The following is a 15,196-nucleotide window of genomic DNA, read 5'->3' on the forward strand; positions in this document are numbered from 1 at the left end:
GAAGAATTAATCTGGCTCTGCTAGGCCACAAAGGACAGAACTAGGAACAATCAGGAAAAAAGTCAAAACGGGGGTGGGAATCCAAAGCTGATTTCAGCTCAATCTTGTTTTGTCTGGACTGGTGATTTAACCTGTATGAAGAAATCCCAGTATGGAGATCCACCCACATAAATGGGCAGCTCACTTGTACCTTATATTTATGGAGGGTTGCTGTAAGGTACAGGACTTGAACGCACATCTGTCTCATGCAGAAGCCAGTTCTTCTCTTTCTATGTCATGATGTCTCTGGACAGTTGATAAATATACAAGGCTTTATGGTTTAAAAGATGCTTTATTAACATCTGATTTGGTTCTCACAACAATACTCTCCCTGTTTTATAGAGAGTATAGATATTATCCAGAATTATTCCCAGCATGAGGTACCATGGCTCTGAAGTCAGAGGAGCTGAGTGCAAATTCTACTTCTGTTGCCTGTGTGACCTTAAACAAGTAGCTTCACCTCTATATGTCTCAGATGGGGGGGGGGTTTGAAGTAGATGAAATGTAAGGTCCCTAATACATCTGTGATCTATTTAACAGAGGAGAGAAGCTGCACCATAGAAAGGTTAAGTAGATTCCTGAAATTTACACAGCTGATATATGGCAGTATCAGGATTTGAATCCAAGTCTTCAGACTCCAAACAGAGTGATTTTTCCACTCCTCTGGGAATGATCTTGTTGAGAATACAGTCGAGGGGTAGGTGTTGGACCAGATGACCTCTATGGGATATGCCAGCTTCGAGATGTGCTGATCCATCCTGCATGACAACAGAAACACTCTTTGGTCAAAAGCATCCTGCAGTTCCTGCCTTCAGTAAATGAGCTGTTTATCTCCCCTTCCCAAATTAGAAACAAGAGGCTTGTTAAGGTGGGTTGTGAAATGTACTCCTGATAGATTTCTCAAATTTGTGGTTCATATTTCATTATTGTGCTTGCTGATGTTCTTGGGGTCGAGGGAAGCTCTTCCTGGGTAATTAATCTCCCAGTGTTCATAAATGCACATAAAGGGACTGTTCTTCCATTATGGGATAAGAGATAGCCATCTACATGTATGGTCTGTCCGATCTGGTAATTGAGGCCTTGGCTCTCTGGGATATTGAGCTGGTCTCCACTGTTTCACGTCCTTAAGACCTGGGTCCATTTGCTAGGCAGGTGGGCCAGGAGATATCAGCCATCCCATTAATAACAGCTAGCAGCACCTCGGTCAGAGGCTCAAAGATAAGCCTACTTTCCAGAGGTACCACTTGACTCATAAAGACAAGCAAGGACGATCTATCCCTGTCCTGATCTGGGTATGCCCATGAGCTGCTGAGACAAGTGCGCCCTGGAACATCCTGGCAGATTCCCGCTATCTCCTATGAGCCTTCCTAGATCCTGGCACCAGAGGATTTAGAGTTAGAAAGAATCTTAGATACCACCTAGACCAGACCCCTCATTTTCCATCTGGGGATTGAACTAACTATGGCCATAACTAACTGGTTGGAACTGTGCTTGGGGCAAATTTAGTTAAGGTGGCGCACGGTGAGGATGGTGGGAGTAGGTGCATAGCAGTGCAGGGACAATTTAAAGAGAAGAAGATTGAGATCAGTGCTAAGGATAGTACAGTCATAGCAGTAGATGGTGGGCCACCACCCCTCCCTCACCCAGATTCACACCCTGCATCTGCAGAGTACCTCAAGGGGGAGGTATGGAGAGAGAAGGAAGAAGCACACTCCCCACATCAGCACCCCTGGGCAAAGTCCCATTCACCCTACACTAGTTACAGCTTTCCTGACAGTATTAGATAAGGTTCCAAGGTACCCATCTGAGGTATGACCTTCCTTCAGCTGGTAAAACTCTAACTTTTATCTAGCTAGCTTCTTTAGGCCTCAGACACAGATGCTTTTGAGATAGTAGGAAAGGCACTAAAAAATCAGATTCATAGGAACTGGGTTTGAGTCATGGCTCTCCTCAGAACTAGCTGCGTGATTTTAGACAAGCCATCCCCACTCTCTGAGCCCCAGTGACTTTCTCTGCCCAGTAGGCATGATGACATTTGCAGTGCTACCCTCCCAGAACGCTGCCAGGCTTCAGAAGGTAACATGCTGTCTAAACTGGCAAATGTTATAAAAATGCCAGGCAGCGTTCTGCTCCAAAAACCAGGAGCTCTGCCCACACAGCCATCACAGGGCCTTGATGAAGGCCTTTGATTCTGTGGGACAAGTAGATCAGAAGTAGGGCTGGGGAGCTTGTTTGGCTCCTTATTCCTAGAAAAGGACATTCCCAGGGGCACTCCCAATATACTGAAAGGGTTTTAGTACAGGGAGGAGCCAAGATGATATACCACACCAACTTGGACCCCTAGAAAGGGAATGAATCCTAAGCTTAAATCTGCCACCACTAGCTATCTGCAAGAAACTTCAACTTTTATTTTTTAACCTTTTCTCTACGGACCTCAGTTTCCCCCTTTGTAAAATGAAAGCAAGAGACAAAATTATGTCTACCATCATTCAGTTCTGACTTATTGTGTTATCCTGTCCCAAGGCCCTTCTCCTTGAAAGGTAACACAGTTTGGTAGAAAGAATGCTGAACTTCAATTTCAGTGGCCTCTGGAATTTACTAGTTGTTTGACTAGAGGCAAGTCTAAGCTTATTTTCTCATCCACAAAATGAGGCAACATCAAAGTAATGGCTAGAGGGCTGGTTTCAGAGCCAGGAAGATCTAGGTTCAAGTTCTCCCTCTGATACCTATCTTCTGTGTGACCCTGGGCAAGTCACTTAACCTCACAGTGCTCTGAATCACTCTCTAAGACTATTATTTACAAGATGCCAATCTGCATTAGTGGAACGACTTCCCTTTTCTGTAGTTCACCAATGAAACTACAGATCTAAATCCAAAAACAAAAGGCTAATATTAATAGCTGACATTTACAGAGCAGATGTTTACAAAGCACTTTGCAGACACGATTTCATTTGTCGCTCACAGTAACCATGTGAAGACTGTACTTGGAGTATTATTTTCTCCATATTTTAGTTGAAAAAAATGGAGGCCCAGAGACATTTTGAGCGACCAAGACTCATGTGGTCAATAAGTCCCAGAAGCTAGATTTGAACCCAGGTATTATTTAAGTATAATTCTTCATCCACTATACCATGCTGTTTATAGAAATGTCAGGCAGCTAGCATTTTTATAGCATTTTATACACATTATTTTCTTTGTCCCTCCAAGAGCCCTGTGAAATCAGGGTATTAATTATCCCCCTACTACCTATCTCACAGAATTGTTGTGAGGACTAAATGATATGATAGATTAAAACTTGATAAATTTCCCGTGGTTCAAAGGCCCAAACACAAGGGGTTAAAAGAAAAGACAATCTTAACTTGCTGGCACCCTGCTGGCTTTTGTTCAGCAACTCTCTTAGCTGGTTGTAGTGGTTTATGGCCTCTGGCTATGATTAAAGACTTATTAACCTGGATTTATCAGGGAGAGACTTTCAAGTCACTGTACCAGAACATGTGAGAACTGGAATGGCCGGTGGGTGGTCCTGGGGATTCCATTTAGAGCCCAGAAACATATCAGAGAGGCCTTGTAGCTATGTGCCCAGTAGAGCACCGCCCAGCAGTGACAGAAGGACAGACTGAGCACAGCCTGCCAGAGACAACACACTACATAAAACTGACAGAGAACAGATCCAACCAGAGCAGTACAGGGATATCACCAGACATGTCAGCAGTCTCCCCAGGCACGTGGCTTGTCTTCAGGCATTCCCTATCTATGTGCCACTCCATGTGTGCTCCTAGATGCATATACTCTTTCACTGATGGCCCATGATATTGTAAGAGAGAGTGCCCCATGTTTATGGACAAAATTCTATTGCTACTTTCCTCATTGTACTATTTCATTTCATGTTTTTGCTTTGAATTGTGTTTTTACCAGCTAATTGTGTATTTGTATTGTTAATTGTGTATTTACCAGCTAAACTAGAAACATTGGTAGAGGTTTGTGAACTATGGTTTCTGAGAGAATGTGAATATACAGAGAATGAAGGTAGTTTTCCTAGGACCCCATATTTAAGGAAGAAATACCCCAAGGACTACCTAAGTGTCATCTAATATTATAATTTCTAACCCTGACAGTCTATGCTTAATGATTATACTTTTCTCTTTTCCCATTTCCTTTTTTCCTAAAACCCAGATACTTGCCCATCTGTGGATGTCTAACATTTGTGGTAAATTGCTATTATTAATCATATCAACTCCGATTTCTATAACGCCTTAAAGTTTACAAAGTGTTTGTTTCACAACAACCCTGTTGGAAGATGCATTAAAATGATCATGCTCATTTTATGGAAGAGAAAACTGAGACTTACAGCAATTATTTGTCCAGGGTTACACAGCAGGATAACAAAATAAGAGAGCTGAAAGGGACTGTGGAGAAATAGCTCAAGATGACCCCTTTCCTTGAGACAGGGGAAGGCATGATATGGAGACAGGCAATCTGTGATTATCATCATCATCATTATTTCCCCCTCTCCTGTATTCTAAAGTCATAACTGGCAAAGAAACTCCACTGAATCCCTTAGCAAACACCTGCCACTTTCTCCAAGGTGTAAATAAGAACAATGAAGACAACCTAATGTTCTCTTCTTAGTGAGATGGTTTATGGGATGGGTCCCTTATGGCTTATGTGAATGTCTAAATGTGAGAAAGATCAAATGAGCCTGATATTGAAAACAGCCCATCCAGACCCCCCAGGAAAAGTGCTTCATAGTAGGAATGCCGAACAAAATAGTTCTTCTTGGGAAAAGTAGCAGATGCATAACCAGAAAACAGACCACAGTAATCAAATGTTACACTCTTGGGAGAAAACACCCAGGAGCCTTGACTGAATCTTAAAGGGTCGGTAGTGGAAGTACTGTAACAACATTACTAATGATGGCACTGGGTATGGGAATGAAGGATGATTTCAATTAAATTATAAACTATGTACCAGATATTGTGCTAGGAATGAGGAATACAAGTACAAAAATAAGAGGGGCCTTGCCTCCAAGGGGCTTACATTGGATGGGTGGGGAGGTATACCATGGGACTATGTTACTCCCACAAGGCACTTTGAAAACCTTAAATGCAAGGGGCGGCCAGGTAGCACAGCGAGTAAGAGCACCAGCTCCAGTGTTGAGAAGACCTGGAGATCGAATCCCAGGCTCAGACACTTAGCACCCACCCAGAAACACCTGGCCGTGTAACCTTGAGCAAGTTACTTAACCCCAATTGCTTAGGGGCAGCCAGGTGGCTCAGCGAGTAAGAGCACCGGCTCCAGTGTTGGGATGACCTGGATCAAATCCGGGCTCAGATACTCAGCACCACACCCAGAAATAATAACTGGCCGTGTAACCTTGAGCAAGTTACTTAACCCCAATTGCTTAAAAATTAAAAAAAAAACCTTAAATGCTATAGAAATTTGAGTTACTATTATTAATAACAGCCATTTCACCATAATATTAGAAGACAAGAGATTGCAATAAATAAAGACTAAGTATTTGCAAAGCAATGTCCAGAGAAAGAGAATGCTAATAACAGAATGGATCTAGAAAGGCCCAAGTTGGACTTGATAGGAAGGCAGATAGTTACGCTACAATGACAATAATCGATCACCAAGCATCTTAAGTTTAACTATATGCAATTATTTTTAAAAAACAAAATTTTATTGCTACCTTTTGCCTTTAGGAAGGAAGGAAACAAGAACTTAATAGGTTTTTACTGTGTTCCAGGCATTATGCTAAGCCCTGGGGACACAAACCCAAGCAAATAGAAAGTCCATGCACTCAGAGTTTAGACTCCAATGTGGGAAGACAACATATAAAAGGAAGCTGAAAAGAGGAGAGGGGGAGGAGGAGAAGATGAAGGTACCCAGACTGGGATCATGGTTTTGAAGTCCATAAGTGAGAAGAAGGGCCAAGAACAGAATGCAGGCAGGAACAGGTCCCTCCACAAAATGGAAGGCCCAGGAGGAATTCACCAACTGGAAAAGGAGATGGAATTCATGGAGGGAAATTCCAACATAAAAAGGCCACAGGGATAATTGGATGTTCTAGGAGGAGGTCCCAAGCATTGAGACAAATTCCAGGACTAGACAGAAGCATGGTTTTGAAGTCCTACATTTCCCACAATGTGTCTTCCCCATTGCTTCCAAGAGAGCCAACCCCTTAAAATGAAGAAGACAAAAGGAAGGGGGAAAATCTGTATAACTAAGATATAAAAAAGACTAAATACATACATACTATTCTATACCTATTGTACCCCATCTCTGTAAAGAAGTGGGAGGTAAGAAAAGTGTTTTCTCAAATCTTCTTTGGAGATAAGTTTGGTGGATGTAGTTATGCAGCATCCAGTTTTAATTGTTTTGTTTTTCTTTCCTTTTTATTGTTGTAGTCATTGTGTATATTGTTTTCTGACTTCTGCTCACTTCACTTTGCATCAGTTCATATAAGTTTTTCGATGCTTTTCTGTATTCATGATATTCATCATTTCATAGTCATATTCCATTACATTCAAGTAGCACAATTTGTTTAATCATCCAATCAATGGGCATTTCGGTTTCCAAATCTTTGCTACCACAAAAAGCCTTGCTTTGAATGTTTTGCAGTAGTAAGGGGCTTCTCCCCTTTGTCATTGATCTCTTTGGAGTATTTACCTAGCAGTGGAATCCCTGGGTCAAAGTATATGAACAATTTAGTCACTTCATTTGCATAACTCTAAATTGCTTTCCAGAATAGTTGGACCAATTCACAGCTTCACCAGCCAAGCATGAATGTGTCCATTTTTCCTAACCCCTGCAAAACCAATTCTTCTTATCCCTTATTATCATTATCAATTTGCTGGGTGTGAGGTAAAACCTCACAGTTATTTTGATTTATGCTTCTTCCATTATTAGGGATTTGGATCATTTTTTCATATAGTTGCTAAACTGTTCACAATTCTTTTAAGAATTTTTTGTTCATATCCTTTGACCTCTTATCTACTGGGAAATGTATAGGTATACATACACGCATGTATGTGAATATATATATATGTAAATAAATACAAATTAATTTGGGTGGAGGGAAGGACTATCAGCCAGAGGATCAAGAAAGCTATTTTGTAGGAATTTAAGCTGAGCTTTGAAGGCAATTAAAGATCTGAAAAGGCAGAGAGGGCAGCTAGGCGGTGGATGTGCCTAGAGCACCCATCTTGGATTCAGGAGGACCTGAGTTCAAATCTGACCTCAGACACATACTAGCTGTGGGACCCTGTACAAGTCACTTCACCCTGTTTACCTCAGTTTCCTCATCTGAAAAATGAGCTGGAGAAGGAAATAGCACATCACTCCAGTATCTTTGCCAAGAAAATTCGAAATTGGGTCACAACTAAAATGACTGAATAACAATGACAAAAAAGCAGTGATGCAGAAGCTCACTAGAAGCAAGGCAGACAGACAGCCTGTGCAAAGATAATGAGATGGGATATAAAGGGTCATGGGTGAGAAGCAGCAAGAAGACCAGTTTGCTAGATCAAAAAGTGTGTGAATTGAAATAATGTATAATAAGGCTGGAAAGGTAAGTTGGAACCAGGTTGTGAAGGACTTTAAATGTCCAACAGAGGAGTGTGTATTTGGTCCTAGAAGTAATAGGGAGCCACTGTAGTTCATTGAGCAGGCAAGTTATGTGATCTGACCTGAGTTTTCAGAAAATCACTTAGGTTACTGAGTGGAAGAGGGATTAGAGTAGGGAGAAACTTGGGGCAGGCAGACCAAGTAAGAGGCTACTGAAGTCACTCAGGGAAAAGGCAGCAGAGATATTGTGAAGCTCCAATTTCTTGAGGGCTTTCGAATTTACAAGATATTTTCCTCAGGAAATCTTTGTGAGTTACAGAGAAGAGGCACCATTCCAGATGAGGAAACTGAGGATGGAAATGATCTGCCCACTGTCCCATGGGAGATAGCTCAATGCAGTGGAGAGAGTCCTAGGCAAGGAGTCAGAAGATCTGGCTACAAATGAATCCTAGCTCTGCTACTGACTATGTAACATGATGGGGAAAGGGGAAGAGGCAGCCAGTAAATAAGCATTATTGAGTACCTAATATATGTCAGGCATTGTGCTAAGTACTGGGGAAACAAAGAAAGGCAAAAGACAGTCCTTGCTCTCATGGAGCCCACATTCTAATGGGGGTGGGGGAGAACATGCAAATACCCATGTGCAAACAAGATCTACACAGGATAAATTTGGATGTAATCTTAGGGGAAAAGCACTGATATGAAGACTAGAAATGGCTTCTTGAAGGAGGTGGGATTTTGGCTGAGACTTCCTGAAGGAAGCCAGGGAAAGCAGGAGGTAGAGGTATAGAGGGAGAGCCAGTTAAAATGCTCAGAATTTGGAGATGTAGTATAATGTCTGAGAAACAACAAGGAGACCGGTGTCACTGGATGGAAAAGAACATGGAGAGGATTAAAGTATAAGACTGGAAAAGTAAGAAGAGACCAAGTTGGGGGCAGAGTCAAGATGGCGGAGTAGAAGCAGGACCTCTGAGCGGCTCTGGCTTCCACCTTCCCCAATCCATAGAAAAAGGGGACTCTGAACAAACTTTGGAGCTGCAGAACCCACAAAATGATACAGAGAAGCTAACCTCCCGCTGAGGACAGCCTGGCAAAGCCAACACAGCACTCTGGGAGCCAAGCCCAGGCCCATGTGAGCCAGAGATTTTAGCCCCAGGGCAGGTCTGACCAGCCCCCACCTGGAGGGACTCCAGATCAGCAGCAGCTGTGGCCATTTCCAGATTTATCAACACATAGATGCAAATGACAAAGTGAGAGGTCAGTGTAGTCTGGACTTTGGGACCCAGTAAGTGGGAGTGCTTGGCTTTTGCCCCCAGGACGAGAAGCTCCTGAGACAACCAGCGGCCAAGTGGCAGCTTCAGCTCCTGGCCTGTAGAGTGTAGGGGGACCAAGCACCAGTCTGAGGGGTAATCACTCTTGCTTTAACTTGCTTGGATATGGATTGAAGTCTAGGGTAAAGATCCTGGGGTGTGTGTCCAGCTTGCCAGAGCGTGTGGAGGCCTCATAGAGGGCACCCATCTAATACTTCTGGCAGCTGAGAAAATTCCAGCATTTGGGACGAAAGCTCCCCTGTCTGGTGGCAGAGTCCTACTGTGGCAAAAAGCCCAGGGGTCAAGTGACTGAGGGGCGACATGACCAGGCAAAGGAAACAAAGCAGACAGAAGATTCCAACATTAGACTCCTATTTGGGGGACAAAAAGGAGCAAAGCATGGAACAGGAGGAAGACAGTGAAGTCAGAACTCCTGCACCAAAAGCTACAAAGGAAAATATGAGCTGGTTACAGACCATAGAGGACCTTAAGAAGCAGATAAGAGAAGTGGAGGAAAAATTGGGAAGAGAAATGAGAATGATGCAAGAAAATTATGAAATGAGAATCAACAGCCTGACTGAGGAAAATCACGCCTTAAAAAATAGACTAAATCAAATGGCAAAAGAGGGTCAAAAAGGCAATGAGGAGAAGAATGCCTTAAAAAGCCGAATTGGCCAGATGGAAAAAGAATCTCAAAAGCTCAATGAGGAGAATCATTGCTTCAGAATTAGATTGGAGCAAATGGAAGCTAATGACTTTATGAGAAATCAAGATGCTGTTAAACTGATCCAAACAAATGAAAGAATAGAAGGCAATGTGAAATATCTCATGGGAAAAACCACTGACCTGGAAAATAGATCCAGGAGAGAGAATTGAAAAATTATTGGACTACCTGAAAGCCATGATCAAAGTAAGAACCTAGAAATCATCCTCCAGGAAGTTCTCAAAGAAAGCTGCCCTGATGTTTTAGAACCAGAGGGCCAAATAGAGGTTGAAAGAATCCACTGATCACCTCCTGAAAAAGATCCCAAAAAGAAAACTCCTAGGAATATTATAGCCAGGTTTTGGAATTCCCAGATTAAGGAGAGAATATTACAAACAGCCAGGAAGAAACAATTTGAATATTGTGGAAACACAATCAGGATAACCCAGGATCTGGCAGCTTCTACATTGAGGGATCCAAGGGCTTGGAATGTGATATTCCGGAGGTCAAAGGAGCTGGGATTAAAACCAATAATCCCCTACCCAGAAAAACTGAGTATCATGTTTCAGGGGAAAATATGGTCATTCAGTGGAATAGAGGACTTTCAAGCATTCTTGCTGAAAAAACCAGAGTTGAATAGAAAACTTGATATTCAAATACAACAAGCAAGAGAAGCATGAGAAGGTAAACAGGGGAAAGAAATCATAAGGAACTTATGAAAGTTGAACTATTAATATTCCTACATGGAAAAAGGATAATTGTAACTTATGAAACTTTTCTCAGTAGTTGAAGGGAATATATATATATATATGTCTATATATGAGGGTATATGGGCATATGAATACATATGTGAGTGTGTATATGTATGTTTACAGGTATACATAGATAGAGGGCATAGGACCAATTTAACAGGAAGGGATGATACTTAAAAGGTGAAATTAAGAGGTGAGAGAGGAATATAATGAGAGGAGATGGGGAGAGACAGAATGGGGTAAACTATCTCATACAGAAGAGGCAAGGGAAAATGGTTACAATGGAGGAAAAGTATAGGAAGGCAAAAGGGAATGGGCCAACCTTATTCCCAATGAATTTGGCCTGAGGAGGGAATTAAATACACACTAAATAGGGTATCTCACCCTCCCTGAGTGTAGGGGGGGAAGGGGATGAGAGGGGGGATGATGGAAGGGAGGGCAGGCTCTGGGGGAGGGAAGTTGGAAGTACCCACTTTTGAAAAGGGACAGGATCAAAGTAGAGAATACAACAAGTTGGAGGTGGGATAGGAGGGAGGGAAATATAGTCAGTCTTTTACAATATATCTATGTTATTGTTTTGCATTAGCTACACATGTACAACCTATACTGAATTGCTTATCTTCCCAGTAAGGGTGGGTGACAAGGGAGGAAGGGAATGAATCTGGAATTCAAAGTTTTAAAATTAAATGTTTAAATATATATATGTATATATATATATACTTTATTAATACTATTTTACATGTAATTGGGAAATAAGATATATAGGCACTGGGGCATAGAGATCCGCCATGCCCTACTGGAAAAGTCGAAAGGGGTATGGGAGAAAATATGGGAGAGAGCAGATTGGAGGAGGGGATATCCTGTGGGACTGCTATTTTGGAGGGGCAATGGGTAGGGGAAAAACGGGGAGAAAATTTGTAACTCAAAATCTGGCGGAAATGAATGATATAAATCAGAAGTTAATAAAGCATTTGAAAAAAAATATTTAAAACATAAAAAAGAAGAGTCCAAGTTTTGAAGGGCTTTAAAAGACAAATGGGGGGTTTTATATTTGATCCTGGAGGTGACAGGGAACCACTTGAGTTTATTGATTGGGAGGAGGGAATGATATGGTCAGGACTATGTTTTAGGAGGATTAATTTGCCTGTTGTTTAGAGAAAAGAGAAACTTGAGATAGGGAGACCAAGCAGTAGGCTATCATAATGGTCTAGGCATGATGGGATGAGAACCTGATCTAGGGGAGTAGAAGTGTCAGGGGGGAAGTATGCAAGGGATATTAAGAAGGTAAAATACACAGGCCTTGGCAACAGACTGGATATGGTGAGAGTAAGGAGTTGAGGATGACACTTAGGTTGTGATCCTGGATGACTGGGAAGATGGTGGTACCCTCAATAGTAATAGGGAAATTAGGAAGAAGAAATGACTGGGGGAAAAGATAATGAGTTCGATGTTTGAGATGTCTAATAGACAATTGGAAATGCAAGGTTAGAGGTCAGGAGAGAAGTTACAATTGGACAAGTAGACTTGAGAGTCATCTACAAAGAAATAATGAAATCACCAAGTGAAATAATATAAAAGGAGAGGAGAAGAAGAGCCAGGACAGAGCCTTGGGGGATACCTTTGGTTAGGAGATATGACCTGGATAAATATTCAACAAAGGAGATACAGAAGGAGAGGTTAAATAGGTAGGAGGAGAACCAGGAGAGAATAGTGTCCTGGATACCTAGACAGAAGAGAGTCGCCAACAGTGTCAAAGCCTACAGAGAGATCAAGAAGGAAGAAGAGGATTGAGAAAAGGTCAATGGACAAAGAGACCGACAAAATGTTCTCTAAAGTCCCTGACAATCTGTGAATCTACAGAGCCAGTGTGTGGCAGGGCCAAAGAGGGCCTGTATCTTTTGACTCCACAGCTCAGCATTTTCTCTCACATCAGGCTGTTTCTGATTAGGGCCTTCTGTACTTCCCTTTGGGCTAGATACTGGAAGAGTGACCCCTAAACTTGCTTGTTTCGAAGTGGATGCCACTTTCTAGCACTTCACCATGATGGTTTTCCTATGGTCCTCGGAACAGCTAATCAATACAGCTGGATGCTGGTCCCAAGTCCCAGCAGTGATTGGGTGTCTGTATCAGGCCAGCCCTTCACTCACAGCTGCCCTATCTAATCCATTTCCAGCTTCTGGCCTGCAGTCAGAGAGATCTCTTCCTGGGGCTCATTCATCATTCTTAACATTTTCCTAAATCCCAGATGATGGCTCAGAGGAGGGGGTGGGAGAGTAGGATGGCCTCCCCCAACCCCTTTGCTGGCTCAGCACATCAAGTCCCTTCATGTCCTGAAAGGCAACACACACTATGTTTTATCCTGTACTGCATTTAGGGGAAACCATCACAGCCCCTGATGTGGGCCTTTCTAAACAATGACTCTGGAGAGCAGGAGTGGAATTCTAGCTCTATTCCTTATTACTATCAAGGGTATCATCATTCTTCTAGTAACCCAGTTTTGAAAATTTGGCATCATCCATTGCTGGACTTGGAGTCAGGAAGACCTGCGTTTGAATCCTGCCCTAGTTACTGGCCAGCTGTATGACTTACAGCAAGTCACTTAATCACTTTGTACTTCAGTTTCCTCATCTGTAAAATGAGGACAGTAATAGAACCTACCACCCAGGGTTGTTGGAAGTATGAAATCAGGTAACGTGTATAGTGCCTTGTAAACCTGAAAGCTCTATAGAAATGCCAGCTAATACGAGTTTTCCAGCAGGTAGCTGGTGATAGATCCTTTCACTAACCTGGTAAAGTGTATTGGATTTGAAGGTATCCAACCTGAGTTCAAATCCTGGTTGTACCCCCTCACTTAGTTGTGTGACCTTAGGCAAGTCACTTGGCTTTGGTTTCCTTCTCAGAAAAATGAGGGTGATGAAGTAGCTGGCCTCTAAGGTGACTTCCAACTCTAGATTTCTTTTTTTTGGAGGGCAATTGGGGTTAAGTGACTTGCCCAAAGTCACATGGCTACTAAGTGTGTCAAGTGTCTGAGGCCAGATTTGAACTCAGGTCCTCCTGACTCCAGGACTGGTGCTCTATTCACTGCATCACCTAGCCGCTCCAAACTCTAGATTTCTGATCCTATGTTAGGTCACTCCTTTCTTGGTCTTAGCTCCTTGCTCTGTAAAATGAGGAGGTTGCACTGGATGGTCTCTTGGCGCCTTTCTGGTTCTACATCAACAACACTATGATCCATGATTCTATGACCCTATGATCTCTTATGTTAAATTCCACCTCTAAATCTCCTAACCTTAAAATGGAAAACCTTGGTGGGGGTTAGAGCCATAATCAATGGCCACTCGAGCTTCCTGTTTGTTCCACGATAGGAACCCAAAGTTGTTATCTCTGTCCATATTACAGATGAGAAAACTGAGTCTTAAAGTAAGTGACTTGCTAAAAGTCACACAGTCAGCAAGTTACCAGGGGAGGATTCAAACTCAGGTCTTCCTAACTCCATATCCAACACTGGATGGCACCAAATTTTCAAACCTGGGTTACTGAAAGAATGGTGGCACCCTTGACAATAATAAGGAGCTTTAGAATAGGGGCGAGGTAGAGGAAAAAGTTTGATTTTGGACATGTTGAGTTTGAGATGCCTAGCAGACATCCAGTTTGAGAGGTCTAGTCATTTGGAGATTTGGGCCTGGAGCTCAGGGAAAAGACTAGACTAGATATATGGATTTGGGAATCATCAGCATAGATATGACTGTAAAATTCAGAGGAACTGGTGAGCTTACCAATGTGAAAGTGTAGAAGAGAAGAGAGTCCTTTGGTGGACACTCAGTTAGTGACTGTGATGAGGGCAGAGATACCACATAGGACTCTGAAAAGGAACAGTCAAATAAATATCTGCTATTTTCTACCAATAGAAGATAAACTCTTGGGGCAGCTAGGTGGTGCAGTGAATAGAGGACTGGCCCTGGAGTTAGGAGGACCTGAGTTCAAATTTGGCCACAGACACTTAACACAAAACTAGCCATGTGACCTTGGGCAAGTCACTTAACCCCAATTGCCCTGCCTTCCCCCTCCAAAAAAAGCACAAAAAAAGAAGACAATCTCTTTGAAGGTAGGACTTGCTTTATTTCTGTCTTTGGATCTTTGTCACCTTGCACACTCTTTGGCACATAGTAGGTCCTTAAAGAAATGTTTCCTAAATTAATTGGATGAATTTTTGGTTTTGTTTTATGCCCAGGGCCTAGAATATAGTAGGCACTTAAATGTTTTTAAATTGAATCTTTATCATCAGAGAACAGTCACAGCCATGGCAACTCACCCCTCCAATCCTCTTATTTTCTCCCCCAAAAGCTGCCAATGGGAATGTGTTTGTGCCCATTGTACAAGGTTCTTTATCCAGTGTCTATCTAAATATTTGTTAAACATGGCCAACCCTCTGAAACCCATCCTCAAAATCAAGTCAGGCAATGTTGCCCTCCTCATTAGAGGCGGGTAGAACTTCAGATGTGCCCAAGAGTATGTGATGGAATAAGGGAATCGCAGGAAATTAAACGTGCTGCTGAGGGACAAAGGGCTAAATGCCTAACAGTAGGCCCTGTACAATGGGTATTCAATAAAAATCTTGAATTGGCTGAATCTTGTCTAAAGAGGGAATCAGTATGATGGCTGAGGGGAATAGGAGAGCTAGATTTAGCAGGTCAGAGAAATGTCATCGAACAAGCATAGGGTTTTTGCCAATATCAAACAACTGGTTGGAACTTTCCTGCTCTAGTCTCCGGGCCCCAGAGCTCCTCCAGTGACTAACCATCTGAGTCATTCCATTCTGTCAA

At 42.4% G+C, this 15,196-nt stretch overlaps 1 long non-coding RNA gene across 1 annotated transcript in view; it reads right to left on the reverse strand.

Moving 5' to 3' along the window:
- Positions 1-311: 311 nt before the first annotated feature.
- The window catches only part of LOC138150597 (uncharacterized), a 29,342-nt gene continuing 14,457 nt past the window's right edge, over positions 312-15,196 (reverse strand). The window contains exon 2 of the long non-coding RNA XR_011165592.1: positions 312-797. This is a non-coding gene — a long non-coding RNA (uncharacterized lncRNA). The remainder of the gene's footprint in view (positions 798-15,196) is intronic.

Source organism: Petaurus breviceps, unplaced genomic scaffold, assembly GCF_028583685.1.
Source record: "Petaurus breviceps papuanus isolate PSGF00001 unplaced genomic scaffold, PetGlider_PUasm1.0 90881, whole genome shotgun sequence".
Taxonomy (NCBI): domain Eukaryota; kingdom Metazoa; phylum Chordata; class Mammalia; order Diprotodontia; family Petauridae; genus Petaurus; species Petaurus breviceps.